This window comes from Oncorhynchus nerka, linkage group LG28, assembly GCF_034236695.1.
Source record: "Oncorhynchus nerka isolate Pitt River linkage group LG28, Oner_Uvic_2.0, whole genome shotgun sequence".
Taxonomy (NCBI): domain Eukaryota; kingdom Metazoa; phylum Chordata; class Actinopteri; order Salmoniformes; family Salmonidae; genus Oncorhynchus; species Oncorhynchus nerka.
Window position 1 is genome coordinate 47,474,860 of NC_088423.1, and position 26,812 is coordinate 47,501,671.

General features: G+C 42.9%; 1 long non-coding RNA gene and 1 other non-coding gene across 3 annotated transcripts; one reads left to right on the plus strand and one right to left on the minus strand.

The window, feature by feature from the left end:
- Window positions 1-87: 87 nt before the first annotated feature.
- On the minus strand, window positions 88-12,760 carry LOC135565574 (uncharacterized). Of its 2 annotated transcripts, XR_010461699.1 has the most exons (4): window positions 12,426-12,760; window positions 4,227-4,646; window positions 3,953-4,106; window positions 88-3,831 (listed from the first exon to the last, which is right to left on the minus strand). It is a non-coding gene; the product is annotated as an uncharacterized LOC135565574 (long non-coding RNA). The 2 variants fall into 2 exon arrangements; XR_010461698.1 differs by having other exon boundaries at window positions 3,953-4,646.
- Window positions 8,693-8,786, plus strand: trnai-uau (transfer RNA isoleucine (anticodon UAU)). Its single transcript has 2 exons — window positions 8,693-8,730; window positions 8,751-8,786. It is a non-coding gene; the product is annotated as a tRNA-Ile (tRNA).
- Window positions 12,761-26,812: the final 14,052 nt, after the last annotated feature.

The window sequence follows — 26,812 nt, forward strand, 5'->3', positions numbered from 1 at the left end:
TCATAAACATACAGTACCAGTCAAAAGTTTGGACACATCTACTCATTCCGAGATTTTTCTTTATTTTTTACTATTTTCTACATTGTAGGATAATCAAAACTGTGAAGTAACACATATGGAATCATGTAGTAACCCAAAAAATATTGAACAAAACAAAACTATTTTATAATTGAGATTCTTCAAAGTAGCCACCCTTTGCCTTGATGACAGCTTTGTACATGCTTGGCATTCTCTCAACCAGGTTCATGAGGAATGCATTTCAATTAACAAGTGTGCCTTGTTAAAAGTTCATTTGTGGAACTTATTTCCTTCTTAATGCGTTTGAGCCAATCAGTTGTGTTGTGACAAGGTAGGGGTGGTATGCAGATTATAGCCCTATTTGGTAAAGACCATGTCCATATTATGGCAAGAACAGATCAAATAAGCAAAGAGAAACGACAGTCCATCATTAGTTTAAGACATGAAGGTCAGTCAATTGGAACATTTCAAGAACTTTGAAAGTTTCTTCAAGTGCATTCGCAAAAAACATCAAGCCCTATGATGAAACTGGCACTCATGAGGACAGCCACAGGAAAGGTTACCTTGTCTGCAGAGGACATGTTTATTAGAGTTGCCAGCCTGAGAAATTGCAGCCCAAATAAATGCTTCACAGAGTTCAAGAAACAGACACATCTCAACATCAACTGTTCTGAGGAGACTGCGTGAATCAGGCCTTCATGGTCGAATTGCTGCAAAGAAACCCCTACTAAAGGACACCAATAATAATAAGAGACTTGCTTAGGCCAAGAAACATGAGCAATGGACATTAGACCGGTGGAAATATGGCCTTTGTTCTGATGAGTCCAAATTAGATTTTTTTTGGTTCCAACCGCCGTGTTTTTGTGAGACGCCGAGTAGGTGAATGGATTATCTCCGCAAGTGTGGTTCCCACCATAAAGCATGGAGGAGGAGGTGTGATGGTTTGGGGGTGCTTTGCTGGTGACGTTGTCAGTGATTTAATTAGAATTCAAGGCACACTTAGCCAGCATGGCTACCACAGCATTCTGCAGTGATATGCCATTCCACAAGGTTTGCACTCAGTGGGAATCTCATTTGTTTTTCAACAGGACAATGACCCAAAACACACCTCCAGGCTGGACACCTCATTGGGGGAAAAAAAAATCACAATTTCTCTCAGAGAAGATTAGTAAAAGTGACTAGGTCACCATAAAGAGTATGCAACTCCTAAGAGTTAGTCTTTCAAATTTCTACAAAAATGTCTATGCCTTTTGTACAGGCCAAGAGCCATGATTTACTGAAGAAATAGAGTTTTATCAAGTGCCCCATCTACAACAGTTAAGCGTGGTATTATTGGTGTGTACCATTCAAATGTATTTCATTGATAATAAAAAAGATTGTTCTCCATGTTTCATTTAAGTTTTTTTCAGCAACTTAATTTTCTTTACATGAAAAGATATGGTAAGTAAAAAAACAACGTCATCATATCCATAACTGTGTGTTGCTGCATCAGATGACCTGGCCTACACAACCACCTGACCTCAACCCACTTGAGATGGTTCTAGATGAGTTGGACCACAGAGAGAAGGAAAAGCAGCCAACAAATGCTCAGCATATGTGGGAACTCCTTCAAGACTATTGGCAAAGCATTCCAGTTGACTACCTCATGAAGCTGGTTGAGAGAATGCCAAGAGGGTACAATACTATCATCAAGGCCAAGGATGGCTACTTTGAAGAATATAAAATATGAAATATATTTTGATTTGCATAACACTTGTTTGGTTATTGCATGATTACATGTGTTATTTCTTAATTTAATGTCTTCACTATTATTCTACAATCTAGAAAATAGTAAAAATAAAGAAAAACCTTTGAATGAGTAGGTGTCCAAACTTTTGACTGGTACTGTGTATGAATTGACTGTGTGTTTGTATGTTCATACCGATTGCCTACTGTTTAATTGGCTGAAGTCACCACCTTAAAATCCCCTTACTTTACCACATTATCTCAAGGTTCATAAGGACATACTATCCTGCTATCTGTTCTCACTCCCTGGGTCCAGAGTTACAACACACAACTAGGTTGATGACATCAGAGGTCAGAGGTTAGGTTTCCTCACTGCACTCTTTAAGATGACTAGGGCAACCTCCTCTGCCCACCTCCACTCGTAACTAAGAAATACACAATATACTGTACTGTACTCTTCTTAATGTTCTCTTGTACTTTCTCAAACACTAGCATTTACTGTAAAATATTTTACTGTATTCTTACATATACATTGCAATCTCACTGGCTCTGTCAAGGAATGAGCAGACTTTCTCCTGAAGACTGAGGAGACTCTTGGCTAGAGTCATAGGAGGAGGACAATGTGAGAGGTATAAAGAGAAAATGTGAGCAAAGTTGGCGTAACAGCTAAGTAGCTGAGGAATGGTTATAAGATATATGTGTGGGGAAGACACATACCACCTGCATATCCAGACATCCGTTTCTCTTCTGATCCCCTCAGTCTCTCCTGGCCCAGAGAGAAGGGTCTGGCATGGGTAGAGCAGGGCAAAATGGCATCATCATCTTCACACACTCTCCAATAATAAACTTCCTGTTTCTCACAGATTGAATGGTACAGTACTGCATCTAATCAAGCCCCAGGTGGACTAAAGAGCGGTTTATCACAGTTTCCTTCCCCATTAATGTGTTAATGAGCTCCATCTCTCCACACTACATCCCCTCTCTGTCGATATCCTGGAGCTTGGCAGGAGTCACAGTCTGTTGGGAACTCAGTCTAGACATGTAATTGTTGCTGAAATCAGGTTTGTTCTTGTTAGCCTGCATCCTTGGAGAGGAAGGTCATCTGACAGATTTATATCGGAAACCTATGGTAAAAATGGCCAATAGCTACAATATCAGTCAAATGTTTGGACACACCTACCCATTCAAGGGTTTTACTTATTTTTCCTATTTTATACATTGTAAAATAAAACTGAAGACATAAAAACAGTGAAATAACAAATATGGAATCATGTAGTAACCAAAAAAGTGTTAAACAAATCAAAATATGTTTTAGATTCTTTAAAGTAGCCACCCTTTGCCTTGATGACAGCTTTGCACACTCCTGGCATTCTCTCAACCAGCTTCCAACAGTCTTGAAGGAGTTACCACAAATGTGACCAACCGGCTCAATTCCGTCTTACAATAAGGCCAATAGCCTACAATAAGGAACATTTCCAGTTAAACAGAAAGTGTCCAGATAAATATTAGATGACGCTAACGAAATGCTATAAACCCATCCACATCTTGCCAAGTGGCTGGGTCTCTACAGAAGGTGTAAACGGTACAGCCAAATGGTTACTTGCATAGTAGCATAATCAGAAATAGAAAGTGTCAATCAAAATATAATAATATACAGTAAGAACAATATCAATATCATTGATAGATTAGTTATATGCATACAATCAGGGGTAAAGTGGTTGAGCAGCAGGATACAAAAATAATAGGCGCAGCAACGTATGGCATGTGTGTTAGGAGAGAGTCATTTAAATAGAGGCACTGCAGATGACTGGTCTGTCCGAACCATGCATGAACAAGGGAATCTATATTCGGAGAGCCTGTTTCTGTCCTGCCCTTGACTTTGGTGCAGGGCATGTGATGTCCATAGCCTCTTCGTCACAAAACTCCCTGATCTTCTCAAAAAGTTTGTCTTGCTGTGTCCAGTCCAGGCGGTGCTTGTAGACCATCTATGGGAGGACGGATGTCAGCGTTGCGCAGCAGCTGAAACCTGGTCCTGACTGAGACAAACGCTCCTCGACGACAACAACATCAGGCTCCAGAGCATCGAAACTGTAAAACAGGAAATAACCAAAAAAACGAGACGACATTACAACCTTAGACAACATCAATTCACCTCCCATGTTTAGATAAGAAGAATAACTTCATACAATGCAATGAAAATGATATTCACCTGAAGTGCTGGTACTGCTTGAACTGTGGCAGCGGCCTGAAGTACAGAGTTGGGTGTTGTTGCCAGCCATAGCTTTCCACCAGCACCGTACCATCCTCCAGTCCAATCAGCTGTGGGGTGTTGACCCCTGTCACAGTGCTGTCCTTCCCAACACCTGAAATCTCAGACAAAGTGTTCACTCTGGTCTTTCTGAAGCGCTGATTGACGAGGCCAAAGCACCGGTAAACGTAACATCATTTTTTTTATGCATCATTATCAGGTAAGTTTCACTTACCTACAAATGTGCAGAGCAGCAACACAGCATACAGAAACATCCTCTTGGTAACTGGAAGTTAAAATGATATCACACAACCCGAACACATGTACCTCTGGGAAATACAGAAATAATTAAATATCAATAAAAGTAGGTAAATTAAATAATAAAAATGTGTTGTTTATGCTTTACATAGCAAGTGATGTCATCGATTTCTTGTAGAGATGCCACACTGCTACTTTTGTCACATGGGATGGCAGCAGCTTTCCACCAAAGTGTTTGTGTCCTGGGTGGCTTCCTGGTAATACTTTTGCATTATCCTCTGCGTAGTTGTTGATGAAGTTCACCACTCGCTGCAAGTCCTCACGCTTTAGGTGTAACCTGTGCATTAGACCATTCTCCTTGTATGACTGGTGGAGGAGAGTCAGGCGTGTTCTACTGCTGAAAGACAAATTCCAGATACAAATATTTTGGCATTATTATACAATAGATAGCCGTAATCACCTTCAGACACACCTGACTAACTTGATGGGTCATGTAATCATCTGGCGAAGTGGAGTCTTTTGTTTAGACATGCTAGCTAAACAATGAACCATAATCCTAATCCATAAAGTACTAGTGATACAAACCGATTGTCATAGCTGGCTAAAATTAACCAAATAGGCTCAATGTTAGCTAGCTAACATTCGACTATAACTAGCAATGCAAAATGGCATTCTGAAATAACATTACTACACACATCATAAACGTAATGTTAGCTAGCAAGCCAGCCATTTAATGTCAGCTAGCTAGCTAACCGTAAACTTTAAATTGCAATGAAAACTACTTTCTAACAAAATTAGAAACGTATAATATCTGAAAATGTAGCTAGACTCTTACATGGATGAATGCTTCACGGCAGACACTGACCGTGTGCAATGCCATAAGAATCATCTTAAACTAAAGCCCTCACCCAAACTCTGACCATTTTACTCGCCCTAGCAGAGCTGGTTAGACTGTTTTCATGTTATCCAAAGCGTTGGTGACTGTATCTGTGCTCCTGGCAACAATTTAACTACCCCTTTTGCCTACATTTACTGACAATGGCCTTATTGAACCGGCCATATTCGTAAATTCATCAGTTACTCTGCGCTCAGTTACTCTACACTCAGACGAGAGTGCTCCGAAACAGTTGTTGCAGTGACGCGCTAATGAAATGGATACTTGCATACTTGATTGAGTCTTTTGTAAAAAATGTATAGGCGATACTTTTTTTTTTAAAGCCACGTTAGACAGGATTACATACTGACCAGCTCAAATAGACAGAAGCGAGGTATATGGCAGACCAATGATGGTTAGGTACTGCTGCTGCTCATTTCATGGCAAAGTTTGCAAATAACAAATAATAGATTAAAAAAATGATATACTGTACATCCTCATGATTTACAGTACCAGTCAAAAGTTTGGACACACCTACTCATTCAAGGGTTTTTCTTAATTGTTGCCATTTGATATGTTGTAGAATAATAATGAAGAAATAAAAACTATGAAATAACACATATGGAATCATGTAGTAACCTGGGGGTGTGTTTTGGGTAATTTTCCTGTTGAAAAATAAATGATAGTCCCACCAAGCGCAATCATCCATTTACTTACTCTGCATCTCACAATGATACGGAGGTTGGAACCTAAAATCTCAAATTTGGACTCATCAGACCAAAGGACAGATTTCCACCAGTCTAATGTCCATTGCTCGTGTTTCGTGGCCCAAGCAAGTCTCTTCTTATTATTGGTGTATTCAACCACGAAGGCCTGATTCACGCAGTCTCCTCTGAACAGTTGTTGTTGAGATGTGTCTGTTACTTGAACTCTGTGAAGCATTTATTTGGGCTGCAATTTCTGAGGCTGGTAACTCTAATGAACTTGTCTTCTGCAGCAGAGGCAACTCTGGGTCTTCTTTTCCTGTGGCTGTCCTCATGAAAGCCAGTTTCATCATAGCGCTTGATGGTTTTTAAACACATTAAGAAGGAAAGAAATTCCACAAATTAACTTTTAACAAGGCACACCTGTCAATTGAAATGCATTCCAGGTGACTACCTCATGAAGCTGGTTGAGAGAATGCCAATAGTGTGCAAAGCTGTCATCAAGGCAAAGGTTGGCTACTTTGAAGAATACCAAATCGAAAATATTTTTGGGTTTACTACATGATTCCATGTGTTATTTCATATTTTTGATGTCTTATTCTACAATGTAGAACATAGTAAATAGAAGGAAAAACGCTTGAATGATTAGGTGTGTCCAAACTTTTGACTCGTACTATATGTTAAGGATCCATCCATCCAGCCATCCATCGGCCTCAACCATCCATCCATCCAGATACAGACAAATGATTGATAAAGGTAGTGGATAAATGATGATGATCTGAATTCATGATGGCAATGATGTATGATTGTTGACATTTTGTAATGTGATCATCCAATGAACTAGACCTATCATACATGTCTAGACTAGCAGTGTTTTCATTCTGTAATATAAACATGAACATACTACTGCATGCGGCTAACAAACATGTATGGAAACGTCTGCTCTACTTAAAATTACAACCAACTAATTGCAGCATTACCGCAAAAATGGAAGAGGCAAGTGGAAGGGGAAGAAAGTAAGAAACTTGTCTGTCGACACTGCATTAATGACCAAAATTGGCTAAAGAAAATTGTGATAAATTAAAAAAGTATACCAGTTTCATTTAAGGAACACAAAATTGATTGCATATATAGATTGCAAAATAGTTGGGAAGAGATTTTTGCTGTGGATTCAAAACTTGTAGTTTTTCTATTTAAATTATTATCTAAAATATTTGCAACCAATAGAATGTTATAAACTGTATGTATGGGGGATGCAACCATCCCAGCTCTGCAGATTTTGCTGTGAAGAGACAAAAACATTAGATCATTTGTTTTGGTAATGTCCATATGTAGCTTGTTTTTGATAGCAGGTTTAGGAATGGCTGAAGACCTGCAACATTCACCTGGAGCTAAATCTGCAAATAGCACTGCTGGGTTCAATAATATAATAATACTCTTAGCAAAAAAATATATATTTAATTTACAATATGCAAAATCTATGAGCATAAAAGTTTCAGAACTTTTGTGAAACAGCACAGTTGAAAGATATATGGCAAATATAAATCAAAAGTGGATGGTGTTCAGAGAGAGATTGGAGGGGTTGAGTAGAGCTGAAGGGTGGGACTAAAAACAAGCAAAAGATAACTACTGTAAAATAATACTTGGTTTGTAAAAATGGATATAGTGTGTATAAACTGGAAGTAGAAGCCTAAGTGTTGTTGTCCATTAGTTTACTCAAATTAGGGGAGGGATGGTAGGGTTTGGGGAAAATAATAAAGGAAAATATCTAGATGAATATATATATATATATATATATATATATATATATATATATATATATATATATATATATTTTTTTATACAGTATGTATTTACCAAAAATATATGGGAGATTGGAAATTACGTAGACAATTACATTGAAAATGATATACCCACTAAAAAATAAAATAATACAATTATATATATAATTTTTATTTTAAATTATTAGTACATACTACTACCACAAAGCAGACTTCCAAAAAGGCTATTATTGTAATGAAACAGCAGGGGAGCAGGTCTCGAACCCTCGAACCTGTAGCCCGAGGTCCGGCGCGCTATCGACTGTGCCGCAAAAACATACTCATGCGGCAGAGTTGATTTCCGCGTTTATAAACCCAGGGTCGTTACATTATTATACAGGCAAAAGTGGCGTCATGTTATAGAGTGGGGTAGCCTTAAGAAAAAGTACACGGTTAGTCAATAGAGAATTATATGGTTTATACAAGGATATCTTGGTTCATGCTGAGACATCAAAACATCTGTAAAATATACATTTAATATGATTCCTTATTGATAAATTCGATCGGTACCAATTCAGACAAACTGAGCATGCGTGAGAAATACATTATGCGGAAGTCTCAATCTGGTACCCTGTAAACAGCCAGTATTTCACAGATAGCATTAGCAACCTGCTATGAAATGAACACTCATACTACAAGCACACAGTTGATCACTTTCCAGATTAGGTGTCAAATACATACAGGCCAATATGGGACAATACAACTAAGACAGGCAATTATCCGTTGAAGTTGTAGGACACAATACACAATACACTCAACAACGGACAGCTATATCAATCCAGTAAACAGTTCAGGCGAGCTAACGTTAGCTAGCCAGATTAACTATGTTCAAACAACGCAAACGAGTGATTTGGCAAATCAGTCATTTATCAGAGTTTAGGCAGATCTAGATCAGTTTATATGCATGTTACTGTACGTTGCTGACTACGTTGCAACACATAACATACAATATACTGATCTCTAAATAAATCAGAAACCGGAGGAATAGGAGCTAACATCCAGTTTAGAGGGTTCATACACTGTATTGCTGAGCCGAAGTAGCGGAGCTCCAGTGGCGCAATCGGTTAGCGCGCGGTACTTATATGACAGTACATTGTAGAGCTATGCCGAGGTTGTGAGTTCGAGCCTCACCTGGAGCAGTGTTTTTACTAAGAGAGAGTGATAGGTATGTACTTCCCACTGAAGTTGTATTAACATGGAACACCTAAACGCAGTAACCTAAAACGATAATTCGACAGTTCAGCAGCATAGACAAAGAATATAACCTGTATGAATTGTATTTTCTTGTCTCTAGCCTCAACCTAGTACATCATGTAAGCAGAGTACGTTAGTTTAAATCAAGATTCGTATTCTCACACAACAATTGGATGAATACGCTACCATTTCTTAGCAACATTTTATCATTCATGGGTCAAGGGGAGCCTGAAGATCACATTCACATCCCTGCCTGCTTCAAAATGAAATCATACAACAAAATACAGAAAATCCACACTCCCTTGCAACGCACCTCAAGGGCATGTTTCTTGCCCTTTCCCTCATAAGAGTATTGATGTTCTGACTTCTATGCGAAATCTTTTCATGATAGGCTATCAATGTTCTAGTTATTCTGCTTTTGTGTTATGATTTGGTGGGATGACTTTGCTTATATAAACGTGTGCAAGTATAGTGTTAGTTTTTAGCTATAAATGTCAGACGTGTATGTTTGTTGTGAACTCATACTGTATTTCATCAACTGAGCTGAAGTAGTTCCCTCTTATTATCGATAGGAGGCAGCATGAGTGACTTGCAGTTTAACTTCACTAGAGGGGTTGGTCTTTGATAATGAACTGCATTTGTTCTTGGACAAGGTGAGAGGGACTGTAGTTGAGATTATCTGGGATTCTCTGCTTCTAAACCCCATTATGGGGGCTGAGTCACTGGTTTACTAGTGCACTTCCATGCCGTCCCTAGGAGGGGTGCGTCACTTGAGTGGGTTGAGTCACTGACGTGATCTTCCTGTCCGGGTTGGCGACCCCCTCGGGTTCGTGCCGTGGGGGAGATCTTCGTGGGCTATACTCGGCCTTGTCTCAGGGTAGTAGATTGGTGGTTGAAGATATCCATCTAGTGGTGTGGGGGCTGAGCTTTGGCAAAGTGGGTGGGGTTAGGATCATGCCTCAGGACCACCTGGCCTGATGACTCCTTGTTGTCCCCAGTCCACCTTGTCATGATGCTGCTCCAGTTTCAACTGTTGTGTCTGCGGGTATGGAACCCTGACCTGTTCAGTTGACGTGCTACCTTGTTCCGGACCTGCTGTTTTGGACTCTCTCTCTACCGCACCTGCTGTCTCTAACTGTGAATGATCGGCTCTGAAAAGCCAACTGACATTTACTCCTGAGGTGCTGACCTGTTGCACCCGCTACAACCACTGTGATTATTATTATCTGACCCTACTGGTGATCTATGAATGTTTGAACATGTTGGCCATGTACTGTTATAATCTCTATCCTACACAGCCAGAAGAGGACTGGCCACCCCTCAGAGCCTGGTTCCTTTCTAGGTTTCTTCCTAGGTTCCTGCCTTTCTAGGGAGTTTTTCCTAGCCACAGCACTTTGTGACATTGGCTGATGTAAAAAGAGCTTTATAAATCAATTTGATTGATTTGATTGATTGAGGTAATCTACCAGATTACATTAGAATGTTGTAGTTACTATACTCTATTTCTCTTGCCTGCCTGTTATGTCTTGTATCAACTCCCGCTGGGGGGCGCTGTTATCCATGCTATGAGTGGGGTGTACCATATCTGGTTACATCAATGAGGTTTGATGGCTGGTAGTGAATCGCTACGACTCTTTATTTGAATGAAAACAGCATTGAGACACATTTGATTGATTTATCATTCCCAACATTTATGTTTGTTTGAAATGTAAGAATGTTCTCCTAAACTGATTACGTGTGTGTGCGTGCGCTTGTCTGAGGAAAAAGACAGTTAGCAAAATGAACAGTCTATAATTTTAACATTACAATGCTTCCTGAACTTGATCAGAATGTTCTATACTAGTTGGATGTTAAACAAATGCAATAGGCTATTAAAACATTGTGAAGTATAAATGGGAAGAACATGTTGAACACCTGGACAAATAGATTAGGGGAATGTATAAAAGCTGAAAAGAAAACTCTCTAGGAATAGGCTTTAAGCTGTTACTTAGGTAGCACCTAATTCATTTAAACAACCTTATGTGAGTTAGCCCTATATCGGACGACATAGGACGACGCGCATTAGTGCGTGTGGTATCCTATAGAGCAGTGGTTAAAAACTGTGGGTCGAGATGGCAGGGGTCAAAGGTGGGTTGCTGGATGACATTGCCCCCCCCACCTCCATAAAAAGATAGAAAAACACTTTCAGTGTAAACTTCAATCACTAAAACCAAACAGAAAGTATGTAGCAAAGATAATGGACCTACACACTGAGCGAACAAAACATTAGGAACACCTGCTATTTCCATGACATAGATTGACCAGGTGAATCAATGTGAAAGCTATAATCCCTTATTGATGTCACCTGTTAAATCCACTTCAGTCAGTGGAGATGAAGGGGAGGAGACGGGTTAAAGAAGGATTTTTAAGCCTTGAGACAATTGAGACATGGATTGTGTACGCATGCCATTCAGAGGGTGAATGGGCCAGATGTAAGTGCCTTTGAACAGGGTATGGGAGTATGTGCCAGGCACACCGGTTTTAATGTGTCAAGAACTGCAACGCTGCTGGGTTTTTCACACTCAACAGTTTCCAGTGTGTATACAGGAATGGTCCACCACCTAAAGGGCATCCAGCCAGCTTGACACAACTGTGGGAAGCATTGAAGTCAATATGGTCTGCATCCCTGTGGAACGCGTTCGAGGACTTGTAGAGTCCATGCCCCTACGAATTGAGGCTGTTCTGAGGGCAAAGGGGGGTGCAACTCTATATTAGGAAGGTGTTTGTACACTCAGTGTATATTTTTCAATAATAGTTTATAGTCTTTGAGAATTTACAATCAACTAAATAAAAGCTTGACAATCAGGCCCCCATTGATTGTGTTATAATGTTTGAGGGTAAGAACACAGCATTAGCCATGTCAAAATGTGTAGAATTTTTTAAAGAAGTTATTTCAGCTCCATGGCAGGATGTGTGGAATTACAGGAGATTAGCTATTAAACTCCACATGTTTCTGTCCGCTGCCAAGATAATATTTTGTACTTATTCTTTGGTCTGTATGTTTTTTCAGCGCTCAACCCCTTTAGTGGGTCACAAAGCAAAAACGTTTTTGAACCCCTGCTATATAGGGCTCCTACAACTGTATAAGTGAGTTCCAGTGGATGGATCCATTTTGAAGATGAGCAACACATGATAGAGGAGAGAGATTTACTGTAGAGAAAACTGAGCACTGAGCAGAGAGCTTTGGCAGCTGGCCTCCCCGTCTACTCCCCTCTCCCCCTCCTCCTCTTCCCGACCTCAGTACACACACACTCAGATTTCGACATCATCCCAATTTAAATGACTAAGATTCCTATAATTGACTGTTACACGGAAAGAACACAGCTGATTTAAAAAACATGGTCTGTCGAGGGATTTAACCTTCGTTCATTTAGTGCCCTCCCAGGAACACTTGAGGCCAGATGCAATTAGCATGAGATCAGTGGAAAACAAGGTCACAGGAGGGGAGGAACTTGTCCCTCGTGCACTACAAAAATGAAAAACCATCTTCCCACCAGTACTCTCAAGACTCTCACAAGCTCTGTAGCTTACCCTTTTTCACTTACGTTCAGTATGGAGGAGTTTTGTTTATTTCCTGAAGGGATGTAGCGTCTCCAACAAATTGTCAGTCAGAGTTCTCAAGTGGACAATTGGACACGAGAAGAACCAGGCCCTTAGGTGGCCACTTCTCAGAATATTTCGGTATAATATGCTCAATCTGCAGGTTTTCTTTGAGTCTGCAATTCCTCTGTTGGCATAGTGGAGGCATTAGCCCCAGTAAGACAGGTTCTTGTACTGCAACCTGGGAGTCGTAGGCCCCTCTTGCGATTCTCTGCCCATGCAGGCCGTCTCTAAAGTTGCACATAAACCCTCTCATGCATGCACACAAGCAGCAATGGAGTCCCTCATCACCATATCCTGTCTACACTTGTGGAGGCAGTGTGTTGTAATGCAAGCTCGTCTGTTCAGCATAGACAGGTTTGGATGGAGACATGCCAAACACACCATCATCACCACAATGCACTTGTCTGTCCAACCATTTCCAGGAATGTTCTTTTTCCTCTGAGATGTTTTATTTTTTCTCTCCTCTCCTCACACCACGTTTCACTTCTCACTCAACTCAAATGTGCCCTTGGGTAAATTAGGCATGGGTTCTTCACTAACTTATTGTAGCGACCCTCAGGTGGTAGGGTGAGCCGACCCTGCCCCTGGCTGGCAGCACCAGTCACGTTCCTTGTTTATTATGTTGTCGTGGTAACAGAAGAGGGGGAAGCTGAACGTAGGATTGGGGATATAGCTAGTTGGAAGAGCACCATTTTCTCTCTCGTTATTATCTCTCTGGGGAGATACCTCCTGCTGTACTGGGATTTATGGGTAGCTGGTTCAGGCTAGGTTTGTTGTTTTGTGCAGCTCCCCGCTACCCCCATGCAGTGTAACATTAAAACGCCTGTGCAGTGTAACATTAAAACACCTGTGCAGTGTCACATTAAAACACCTGTGCAGTGTAACATTAAAACGCCTGTGCAGTGTAACATTAAAACGCCTGTGCAGTGTAACATTAAAACGCCTGTGCAGTGTCACATTAAAACGCCTGTGCAGTGTAACATTAAAACGCCTGTGCAGTGTAACATTAAAACACCTGTGCAGTGTCACATTAAAACACCTGTGCAGTGTAACATTAAAACGCCTGTGCAGTGTAACATTAAAACGCCTGTGCAGTGTAACATTAAAACACCTGTGCAGTGTAACATTAAAACGCCTGTGCAGTGTAACATTAAAACACCTGTGCAGTGTAACATTAAAACGCCTGTGCAGTGTAACATTAAAACGCCTGTGCAGTGTAACATTAAAACGCCTGTGCAGTGTAACATTAAGACGCCTGTGCAGTGTAACATTAAAACACCTGTGCAGTGTAACATTAAAACGCCTGTGCAGTGTAACATTAAAACGCCTGTGCAGTGTAACATTAAAACGCCTGTGCAGTGTAACATTAAAACGCCTGTGCAGTGTAACATTAAAACACCTGTGCAGTGTCACATTAAAACGCCTGTGCAGTGTAACATTAAAACGCCTGTGCAGTGTAACATTAAAACACCTGTGCAGTGTCACATTAAAACGCCTGTGCAGTGTAACATTAAAACGCCTGTGCAGTGTAACATTAAAACGCCTGTGCAGTGTAACATTAGCAGTGTAACATTAAAACGCCTGTGCAGTGTAACATTAAAACGGACGCAGAGGGCATAAACACCACATTGCTTGTCAGAAGTGGGATTGTGCGGTGAGGCCATCGGAATGCACAGGTGGACATGTGAAGGGGCTTGAAAGAAAGTCGAAGCATGGGAACATGCGATCCTCTCGATATGAACCGCGTTACAATTCCCACCAAAAGTGTTAAACCTATTGGTGTAATGTAGGGTGATTGCCTTTTACGCCAGAGACCTGAGTGTGTTTCCTGCCCCCTCTGTTCGCTACAAGATTTTGTGTGGGTTGTGTAGGCTAAATGATGAGCAGGACTGTACTGAAGCGCTGAATGTGTGTTTCTGTTGTTCATGTAGTTGTTTGTGTGCACTCCTTATGTGACACAGGTATGTGTTCCAGCGAACTGGCACACATAGTTTTTCCCATTCCAGAGTTGTATTGTGTTGGATGGTGTTCTGTCGCATTGATTTCACAAAGTCTCCATATATCAAAGCTAAATTCCTCTTAAAATCACCTTTCTCAGTCTGAGGACTAAATATGGCATGATTTAGGCCTAGCAGCTAATGTAAGGGTTTGGTTCATCAACTTATTGGTATAAAATAAAAAAAGTCACCTTTATTTTTACCAGGTTAGTCTCATTGAGATTAAAAATCAATTTTTTTAAGACAGACCAGACCAAAAGACAGTAGCGGCACATTAAGTTGAATACAAAGACACGTCTGAAACATAGAACACAAAGCGCTACAGTTGAATAAAAACAGAAATGTACACATTGAGCAGGCAAGATGCTTTGGAGAAGTGCGGTGCATCCAGGGTTCAAACAGAAACTCTAGTCAGACCCTTTTCGGGGGAGAGAAGACCCGTGAAAGGGAAAGAGAGTGGCGAGACTTGAAAATAAACACCGTGTGAAGCGTTTCTGGGCGTGGTGGTTGGCCTGTTTCTTTATCTCCTCATTCATCTACCCTGGGGTGATCCGACCAATCATTCAGTGGACAATCAATCCATCACTCTTTCTTAGCCGACCCATCTTTAAAACCCTTTAACACTAAGGATACTGCAGTGGTGTGGTAACATAGTCATGGGGAAGACTGGATCCCCTATGACTGTATGTGCACATAAACGTTTAAGGAGAGACAGAGCAGTCAATATTAAGTTTCACATTTTTATTGTCACGTGCTCTGGTGAAATGCCTTTCCTGCTAGTATGTAGTGAAGCTTTGAACAAAGAGGAAATCCTATTAGTATTTAGTTGTAGTTATAGACGCTGGAAATCCTTTAGTTATAGTTGTTTAGTTTAGTTGTCACGATCACTCCTTTATTCGAGGAACAGATGGTTGAAATATGAATTTCCCAATTTTATCTGAGCCCAGCATCAACACTGGATTCAAAACAGCTGTTTTCACTGTGTGTTTGCCAAGACCAGTGAAGTAACCGTATAAAATGGATGTGGGAAATACATCCACTCTGTAAAACAGAATCATTATCGCATATTTTACAGTCAAATGAAACGAAACCCTTTTGCCGTACAACAATGCCGGTCAGTTCCTCTAATTGTCGAGAGACGTTGTCCCGCAACGCTGTGGGACGTAATGCAGGCGATTCAATGTTTTGAAAGGCCTCATGCAACTGTACGCATATAATCTTTAGATCTCGGCCCCCTCGTGACTAACGACAGAGCTATGTGTCATGAGCTATAATTCACGTGTCTTTGCTTAGCACTGAGTGCTAGGCGTCTGCGAGCAGTGACATAGTGGCCCGTGGGGCTGTACTCATTATGTGTAAAGGTATAATTATTATCATTATTTTGATTTCCTTCCCACAGAGCTCGCACCCCGGGCAGGTTGGTGATGAAGAGCCTGTCAGAGCGCCAAGGGGAAGTGATGTCATGGCGCTCTAGGCAGAAGAACAGCAGACTGGAGGTCAGAGTTTGGGGTTTGTCAGATGGTCTCTCTTTGCTGCAACTCGAGGACAGGGAGGATGAGGGAGTTGTGGTGCGAGAGAGAGAGTTTCTGCTTCATTTCAGTTTCTCTCTTTCAGTTTCTCCACGTTCTTGCTGAATTTGCTTGGTTCTCTGGTTAGAAGTTCTCAGGTGTGTGCTGCTGTTGGAGATTCAAACTCAGCCCACGTATGTTAGTCTTTAGTATAAGACTTTGTGACATTTATGGGTTGTGTGTCTCACTAACAACTTGGTCCAATGTAAAACCTAATTACACTGTATATATTTGTTCCTAAATACAATAAACATGATATGTTTCAAGCCTCAAACATACTCACAATAACATGACAATAACAGTGCGTGTGGGTGTGTGTTTGTGTTCCTCTGTGAGCTCGATCCCAACGTGGCTCTGAAGGCTCTCTGATAACGTAACAGAGAGTAGCAGGGAGGCAGTGGTAGCTTCCAGAGGACTCTGAGCCTGATGAACTCTCAGTGCTGAACACTGTGTTGAGGTGGAGGAGCCAAGTACACTTTGGAGATGGATGAGGGGAGGGGGGTGTCCAGAGAATATAGGGTCCATTGGCTCACCTCCCCCTGCGACTCCTTAAGCTAATTAAACATCACTCCAACAGCCCTGCTCCTTTGCAAACTCCCATCACACACTCTACTCCCTCTCTCCTTGTCTCCTCCCCTTTCTCTTTGTCTCTCTTTCTAGAAAGTACACTGGATTGACAGGATTTATAGCACTTCAGACTTGCTTTACTACCCCTCAGGTCTCTAACAATACCTCTTTGCATGCATGCGTGTGGGTACGTGTGTGGGTATGTGCTTTCCTGTACAGTGCCTTGCAAAAGTATTCACCCCCCTTGGCGTTTTTCCTATTTTGTTGCATTACAACCTGTAATTTAAATGGGGTTTTATGTGGATTTCATGTAATGGACATACATAAAATAGTCCAATTGGTGAAGTGAAATGAAAAACAGAATACATTCAAAAGGGAAAAGTGGTGTGTGCATATGTATTCACCCCCTTTGCTATGAAGCCACTAAATAAGATCTGGTGCAACCAATTACCCTCATAAGTCACATAATTAGTTAAATAAAGTCCACCTGTGTGCAATCGAAGTGTCACATGATCTCAGTATATATACACCTGTTCTGAAAGGCCCCAGAGTCTGCAACACCACTAAGCAAGGGGCACCACCAAGCAAGCAGAACTATGAAGACCAAGGAGCTCTCCAAACAGGTGAGGGAAAAAGTTGTGGAGAAGTACAGATCAGGGTTGGGTTATAAACCAATATTCGAAACTTTGAACATCGTACAGAGCACCATTAAATCCATTATTAAAAAATTGAAAGAATATGGCACCACAACAAACCTGCCAAGAGACCCACCTACCAAAACTCATGGACCAGGCAAGGAGGACGTTAATCAGAGGCAACAAAGAGACCAAAGATAACCCTGAAGGAGCTGCAAAGCTCCACAGCAGAGATTGGAGTATCTGTCCATAGGACCACTTTAAGCCGTACACTCCACAGAGCTGGGCTTTACGGAAGAGTGGCCATAACCATAAAAAAATAAGCAAACATGTTTGGTGTTCGCCAAAAGGCATGTGGGAGACTCCCCAAACATATGGAAGAAGGTACTCTGGTCAGATGAGACTAAAATTGAACTTTTTGGTCATCAAGGAAAACGCTATGTCTGGTGCAAACCCAACAGCTCCATCACCCAAAGAACACCATCCCCACAGTGAAGCATGGTGGTGGCAGCACCATGCTGTGGGGATGTTTTTCATTGGCAGGGACTGGGAAACTGGTCAGAATTGAAGGAATTATGGAATGCGCAAAATACAGGGAAATTCTGGAGGGACACCTGTTTCAGTCTTCCAGAGATTTGAGACTGGGACAGTTATGCATGTTCAAGTTTTCTATTTTTTTGTCTTATTCCTTGTTTGTTCCACAATAATACATGTTTTGAATCTTCAAAGTGGTAGGCATATTGTGTAAATCAAATGATACAAATCCCCCCCAAATCTATTTTAATTCCAGGTTGTTAGGCAACAAAATAGGAAAAATGCCAAGGGGTTGAATAGCCACTGTATGTGCGTAGCTAGATACCTCAAATTCTGCAACTGGGAGTCTTCATGTTTTCTCCATGTAACACTCTAGTTGCAGCGCCACACATACAGTGCATTCGGATAGAGTTCAGACCCCTTGACGTTTTCCACATTTTGTTAAGTTACAGCCTAATATTCATTAAATGTGTTTTTTTCTTCATCAATCTACACACAATACCCCATAATGACAAAGCAAAAACAGGTGTTTAGAAATGTTTGCAAATGTATAAGAAATTAAAATCAGAAATACAGTATTTACAGAGATATTCCGATCCTTTGTAATCCGATCCTTCCTGTTTGGCCCTGTCCGGGGGTATCATCGGATGGGGCCACAGTGTCTCCTGACCCCTCCTGTCTCAGCCTCCAGTATTTATGCTGCAGTAGTTTATGTGTCGGGGGGCTAGGGTCAGTTTGTTATATCTGGAGTACTTCTCCTGTCTTATCCGGTGTCCTGTGTGAATTTAAGTATGCTCTCTCTAATTCTCCTTTCTTTCTTTCTTTCTTTCTTTCTTTCTTTCTTTCTTTCTTTCTTTCTTTCTTTTTCTTTCTTTCTTTCTTTCTTTCTTTCTTTCTTTCTTTCTTTCTTTCTTTCTTTCTTTCTTTCTTTCTTTCTTTCTTTCTTTCTTTCTTTCTTTCTTTCTTTCTTTCTTTCTTTCTTTCTCTCTCTCAGAGGACCTGAGCCCTAGGACCATGCCTCAGGACTACCTGGCATGATGACTCCTTGCTGTCCCCAGTCCACATAGCCGTGCTGCTGCTCCAGTTTCAACTGTTCTGCCTGCGGCTATGGAATCCTGACCTGTTCACCGGACGTGCTACCTGTCCCAGACCTATTATTTGACCATGCTGGTCATTTATGAACATTTGAACATCTTGGCCATGTTCTGTTATAATCTCCACCCGGCACAGCCAGAAGAGGACTGGCCACCCCTCATAGCCTGGTTCCTCTCTAGGTTTCTTCCTAGGTTTTGGCCTTTTTGGGGAGTTTTTCCTAGCCAACGTGCTTCAACACCTGCATTGCTTGCTGTTTGGGGTTTTAGGCTGGGTGTCTGTACAGCACTAATGAGATATCAGCTGATGTACGAAGGGCTATATGAAAAAAATTGATTTGATTTTGATTTTACTTTGCTCTGAGACTCGAAATTGAGCTCAGTTGTATCTTGTTTCCATTGATCATCCTTGATGTTTCTGCAACTTGATTGGAGTCCACCTGTGGTAAATTCATTTTGGAAAGACACACACCTGTCTATTTAAGGTCCCACTGTTGCAGTACATGTCCAAAACCAAGCCATGAGGTCGAAGGAATTGTCCATAGAACTGCAAGACATGATTGTATCGAGGCACAGATCTGGGGAAGGGACCCAAAAAATGTCTGCAGCTTTTAAGGTCCCCAAGAACACAGTGGCCTTCATCATTCTTAAATGGAAGAAGTTTGGAACCACCAAGACTCTTCCTAGAGCCGGCCTCCCAGCAAAACTGAGCAATCGGGGGAGAAGGGGCAAACTCCAGGGAGGTGACCAAGAGCCCGGTGGTCACTCTGACAGCGCTCCAGAGTTCCTCTGTGGAGATGGGAGAACCTTTCAGATGGACAACCATCTCTGTAGCACTCCACCAATCAGGCCTTTATGGTAGAGTGGCCAGACGGAAGCCACTCCTCAGTATAAGGCACATAACGGCCCGCTTGGAGTTTGCCAAAAGGCACCAAAAGGCCTCTCACACCATGAGAAACAAGATTTTCTCATCTGATGAAACCAAGATTGAACTCTTTGGCCAGAATGCCAAGTGTCACATCTGGAGGAAATATGGCACCGTCCCTACGATCAAGCACGGTGGTGGCAGCATCATGCTGTGGGGATGTTTTTCAGCGGCAGGGACTGGGAGACTAGTCAGGATCGAGGGAAAAATGAACGGAGCAACGTACAGAGAGATTCTTGATGAAACCTGCAACAGAGCACTCAGGACCTCAGACAGGTGAAGGTTCACCTTCCAACAAGACAACAACCCTAAGCATACAGCCAAGACAATGTAGGAGTGGCTTCGGGATAAGTCTCTGAATATCCTTTAGTGGCCAAGCCAGAGCCCAGACTTGAACCCGATCAATCGAACATCTCTGGAGAGACCTGAAAATAGCTGTGAAGCAACGCTCCCTATCCAACCTGACAGAGCTTGAGAAGATCTGCAGAGAAGAATAGGAGAAACTTCCCAAATACAGGTGCGTCAAGAGTGCAGCATCATACCCAAGAAGACTCAAGGCTGTAATTGCTGCCAAAGGTGCTTCAAAAAAGTACTGAGTAAAGGGTCTGAATTTTTATGCAAGTCTGATAGTTCTGTTTTTTATTTGTAATACATTTGCACAAATTTCTAAAAACTTGCTTTTGCTTTGTCATTATGGGTTATTGTAAGTAGATTGATGAGGGGAAAAAAAACGATTTATTCAATTTTAGAATAAAGCTGTAACGTAACAAAATGTGGAAAAAGTTAAGGGGTCAGAATACTTTCCGAATGCACTGTAACTGTCTGTGGCAGTGCTGTTGCTTGGTTTACTACTGGCTTTTAGGGGCCTGAATTTCCAGGCCATTTATCAATAAAAGATTGTTTAAAACTGTGGGCCAGAGATTCTCTCTCCCACCCACACCCCTCTCTGTCTGGCCAGTGAGTCTGAACCGGACTGCAGACCACATCCTCTTACCGCCACAGCCCATCCAGATATATGTCACGAATAATGGGCTGTTCATTGGAAGTAGCTGCTTGTGATTTATGTGCGTGCATGGCCTCTGGCAGAGGATGTGTGTGTGTCCTGATGCAGGTCCAGGATCCTCCGGAGCATTTTTTCTCCTTTCCCAGAGTGTGTTGGTGCCAGCTCCCCCCAAACGGGCCTCATCTGAGCAAGGCCCCTGTTAAATCCTGTTAATACCCGGATGGCAGGGTGACCGTCGGAGCTACCTCACACAAGCATACACACACACACACACACACACACACACACACACACTGAGTTTGATTTTAAATATCTGCTTTGACCACGCCTGAGTGAAACAAACAGACCCCCTCTGGTCAGTATAAGTTGTGTGTTTGTTGCTGTACTATTTGTGTTTTGTGTTTGAAACTTTGTGACTATGACAAACTTCCCAATCATCATTATGTCTTGCGCAGCTGCGTTTCGTACATTTTTTGAAATGCTCAATATGATCTGAATGTATCATAATGTATCCATTGTGTCCACATAAATATCACACAATGAGGTGAAACCAGATTAGGATGGTCTCATAGAATACAGAATGTGGTTCATAGCCATGTGTGTGAATAGGAGAAGATGCAGTATCCAGACAGCGGAGGCTGTACGTGCCAGCCTGGTAGTATACCTGTACTCCCTTCCCAACTAGATGACCCTGGTAGTGATGCCAGAGGGGGAGGGAGGCAAGAACGGTGTGTGTGTGTGTGTGTGTGTGTGGAGGGGTCATAGAAAGCAGGCAGGTTGGTACGGGGGGTAGAAAGAAGGCAGGCGGATCTTTCGGCGCCCATGCTTTCATTCTCTACAGGCACATCAAGGCCGGTATGGCGGCTGGGCCGGGAGCTGCTGACACCGCCCAGTTCAAAGAGATCCTCCAGTAAGATCCTGGCAGAGCAGAGCAGAGCAGAACCGGCCCGGCACAGGGAACAACGCTCCCCATTCAGAGCTCGGCCTGGGAAAACACAGGGCTAAAACCTTGCACAGATCGCCCCCCTGCTCTCAGGGCTCTCAGGCAAGTGGAGTTACAGGTGCTGCACACCCCTCTCCACCTCCCCCCTCTCTCCTTCTCCTCCTCTCTGCCCCGAGAGATTCATCCAGAGTTGGACGGTTCGTTGGCCCAGTACTGCTGCTTTTTCCATTGGCTGTGTCCTGTAATAGCCAGAGCATTGCTGTAACAGTGTTATTCCATTGGCTGGTCGAGCAGAGCTCCGCTGTTCTCTACTAATACCTGTTCTTTCTACCGGGACCATCACCTCGTGGTGTGATGTTCCGTGTTATTAGCACAAACTCGCGGTGTTGGCGGCTGATACTGTTGCCGTGCCACCCTGTTCTCACCCAAAACGACTCAACAAATGTTTCACTTCATGTTTCTTTCCACAGGATTATTTATAGGCTAACACCTTGGGTATGACGACTATGACAACACTTGTTATTCGATGTGGCTATACGGTATGTTTTGGCAGCACCGTCAGGTGTCATTCACCCCCCCCCCTGCTGTTTAATTCATGCTCTTTTATTTTTCACACCGGTCCTACATGAATGGCCTATTCAGTACGCCCACTTCAGCCCAACTCGATCAAGCCCCTAGAGCAAAATAAAGGAAGAGTGTGTGCCCATTAGTGTCTGCTAAGGTATCCCTCTCTCCCCATTGTCAGCGTGCCAGTGTCTGATCTGATCCACGCTGGCCGGTGGGGTGGGGGGTGGGTTGCTGACGCCCTGGCCAGGGGTGAAGGCTGACATGACATCACTCCTGCCACTGCTGTAGGGGATGTTTTCCCTGCCATACTGGGCCCGGGTGCTAGAGCTAGTGCAAACATTCTGGAGACTTCACAGGGGCTCTGTCATTATGCCGCCATGACACACACAACACAAACACACAAGACACACACAACACACACACACACACACACAACGTGGGTTCTACATGGGCCCCTGTAGACGTTAATTACAGACCACATGGGACCTGTGGCTGACACTGTTGCATTATCACTCCAAGCAGAACCGCCAATTATGGCAGAGGATGAACTGTAAATCTCCTTGTCTTAATTAACCACTGCTGCTGGTACCAACAACCTGGGCAAAACATGTCTTTATGTGTTAATTAACCACACACACACACACAAGTAGGCACTTGCACACGTTCAAGGAGAGCCAAAGTCTTTATAAGCAGTCACGATTTCATGGAGATGCTTTCAGGATAACTAAGCAAACCAAGCCCTTGCTCTCCTGGTACAGAGTGAGGTCATCAAATCTGCTAATCATCCACAATAGATTTGAATAAAGGTTCAATTTAAGCACTCTACATGGGAAGGAAACGATGAGTTAAGATGAGAGCTATAGAGCAGGTGCCCGTTGAGCTGGGATGAAATAGGATATGTGTCCTGCTATGGAGGGAGACTAACTGTCTAACCGTGTCATGCAAGGCATACCCATCGCTCAGTGATGCAGGAGAGCCGTTCCACTGTGCTCAGCTCCCCTCTCCTGACCTTGGCCCTCAGTCGCTATCTCCCTCTGTGTACTCGGCGCTCATGGCGGAGATTACCCTGGCTTTTATGGTTTGGATCGAACCCATGGTCCCTTCTCCTCCTTCGCATTCCTCGCTAAACGTACGCGCACACACACACACACACACACACACATACTTTCCCCTTGGTCATGGCTTTCACCCAAGCCATGCCCCCTCTCCCTAGCGCAGAGAACCCTTGCACCATGAAGGGCCCCAGCAACATATCCCTCAGACCTGTTAAATCAACACTCGCCCAGGCCCCATTGTGCTCCACTACGGGCCCAAGGTTGGTTGTTGGTTTGGTCCCGCCGCTTGGTTAGGACAACGTTTGGATAGCGTTTGATCCGACTTAATCCAAGAGAGTGAGAGCCAGGCTAGAGCCGTGTCCCCGGGTGGGAGATGTGGCCACATGAGCCTACACCTGCACAGCCACTCTCACACAATTCATTTCAGCAGGGTGGTTTAGCCTACATTTCAACAGTAGTCAAGACCAGTGACTAGCGATTTGAACAGGTTCCAGCTTTCTTTATAGTCTGCCTAAATCTTATTCTCAGAGCCAAGGTAGGCTAAAACTAGGGCCCAGTGTTTTTCCCTGTTCAGGTCACGTGACCAAGAACTCCTGGCCCCACTGTACTTCTGAGTGATTGTTCTGTTACATGGGTATGCATTTACCATTGGGGTGTGTGTTTTCCCACCCTGCTAGTGGTGTTCTATAAGCAGCCTTTTGTGACCTTGACCTTACCTGTCATGTGACCTTAGTAAACAGGAAGTTTGTTTTTCTTAATGGAAGAAGATCATGTTTGATTCTGTATTCAGTACATTTGTGATCTCCATCCATCTGCAAGCCCTTATGCCTTTGATGGCATTGTTGTTATGTAACACACTCTTAAACTTCTTACCTGATGTGGATGGTTATTTCTGGTGAACTTTGATTCCTGGTTATTTTGTAGGGATTGATGGCGTGATTAAACATGCTTGGCTCTATTGGTTTACATGCGACACATTATTTACCTTCTGTCTCCAGAGTCTTGAACAGTGATTCTGAATGTACTTTTCAATGTCGTCCATCTCTTATGTAATACGTTACTTTCGTGGCTTAAAGGTCTTATGAACAGACGATTATTTGAGAATGACTCCCCTCAGGCCAGGCCAAGAACTACAGTAGAGTCCAGAGGTGGAGTGTGGGGTGTTCACAGAGAAGGCCTGGCCTGCATGCCATCCCACTGTACTGCTCTGGGGAGTTGCTGGAATGGATAGATTGGCACACTGTGTGTGCCAGCATATGAGGAGTTATTTGTGTTATGTCAAACACTCTGGATATCCTAGATAGATTACTGTGAAGTTAGAGTACGTAAATAGATACAGATAGCAGAATATTTCCCCTTAGGCTGGGGCGGCAGGTAGCCTAGTGGTTAGAGCGTTGGACTAGTAACCGAATGGTTGCAAGATCGAATCCCCGAGCTGACAAGGTAAAACATCTGTCATTCTGCTCCTAGGCCATCATTAAAAATAAGAATTTGTTCTTAACTGACTTGCCTAGCTAAATAAAAATGCCAGGTTTACACTATTTTCAACATCCTTAGCCTCCACTTTAACCAACTCTCTTTCCTGTAGTGTTTTGTCTTGACAGCGTAGTGGCACACTAAACGATGTGGCACAGTACAGGGGTCACACACTACAAGACTCTTCACTTTGGTCGTGAGGATTCTCCATATCACGCGGTGCCACGAAAACAAGAACGTCATACAGTGATGATGTGATTAGATAAGCTACAACCAACTGTGGCTCCAAGGCAGCCTCATAAACGTTTCAGTCCCGCACGCTTCCCACCCGGAGTTGAAATATCTATCCAATAGTCTACATTTTGAGTTGAATAACGTTGCGTGTGAACTTCCGAGCTGTAACGCTTTGGTTTTGTCTAAAAAGGCATGGACAGACGCATACTAGTTGTGGTCATCGATCCTGCTTGAGAGTGTACACATTCTGGGTGATGTGATACCATAGAGTTAGGAATCATTTATTGGGATTTCTATGTGCTACACAACGTCATCCTCTCACTGGCTTCTTCTCTTGTCAGCTCTCATCGGCTATCGCTGACCACCGTTCTCAAAACCTGCTGTTGAACATCTCACACCGCAAGAGCATTGCGAGAATATATCTGGACGTCTGGGATGGCTCGGAGAAGGGGTCGGTGACGGATGCGCCATGATTTGGCAACGACGTGGGTATTTGGTCTCTGATCTCAAAAGCTTGTCTGGGACAGCGAAATCGTAGCCAAAATCATGTGGTGCACATGCGGCTTCACTTCCTCACATTATCCCCAGTGCTTATTGACCGAGTTGTGTATTTTCTGATGTGGTGCCCATATCTCTTGCTCCTGCCTCACCTTACCTGTTCAGCACGTCAGTGTTCTTCACTCCGGGTACACCGTGTATACGTCTATGTCTGTGTTCAACAGATTCCTTCTCTTCTCATCCTCACCTCAGCTCCTAGACACGCCTTAGAGAAGAGGTCTACGGAGAGAGTTAAGACATTGTTCCTAGTAACGCACACGACCCCGTGAATTCTGTTTTGACGGGAGGAAAGAGACCCAGAGCGCGCTGAACGGTTATGACTTAGGAGAGCAGAACCACATTTGACATTCATTTCCGCAGCTGTGACCAGCTAAAAAAAAAAAACAGCTTGCAAATAGACCGGTACCGACAATGGAGCAGTGTAACTCTGTGTGCGTGAGTCATTCCTATTTTAGCAATGTTTTGGTCGTTTGCTGTAGATTTACGGCAGATGTTCCCGAATTGACAGATGCGTGTGTATATATCTGTAATTATTAAAAACACCTTTTGGTTACTCCATGTTGCGAGGTTTGCCTTATGTAATCGACGCTGCGGTTTGGGAACGGGGTGTGGTCCCGGAACTTAATGAAAGCTAGCAAAAACAGCCCCGCTGGCAGGGTTTCCTGAGACAAAGGAGCTTAAAGAAATATTTTCATCCACACTTGACTGCTCTCTGGACCTGGAGACAGAGAGGGAACAGGAAGGAAGGAGGGATGGTACAGAAGTGATGATACCCACTCAGATGGAGATTTGGTTGCGTGTGTGCGTGTGCGTGTGCGTGTGTGTGTGTGTGGCTGTGATGAAACAAAGATTAAACAATATGATGAGTCCTTCATGGACAGACTACCCACTATGTTTAGAGGGAAATCTCATATAGCCTACCCAATAAGTCCACATAGCTTCATCTGGAAGCCTTTATCCCAGTGTGCATCTCTATGATGTTGTGTGTCTTCCTGTATTGCACAGTTATGAAGCTCCACTATATAAAGTTACTTCTAGCTGGCCTGCTTGATAGTTGTTGAATTTGCGTATGGATATTCATTGACTTCTAGACGGGTTAGCTGTGTGCGTGCTTCAGTGTTGTGATTCTGGATGGCTAGATACTGTCGCTGACAAGAAGCTGCCTTGTGAAGAATC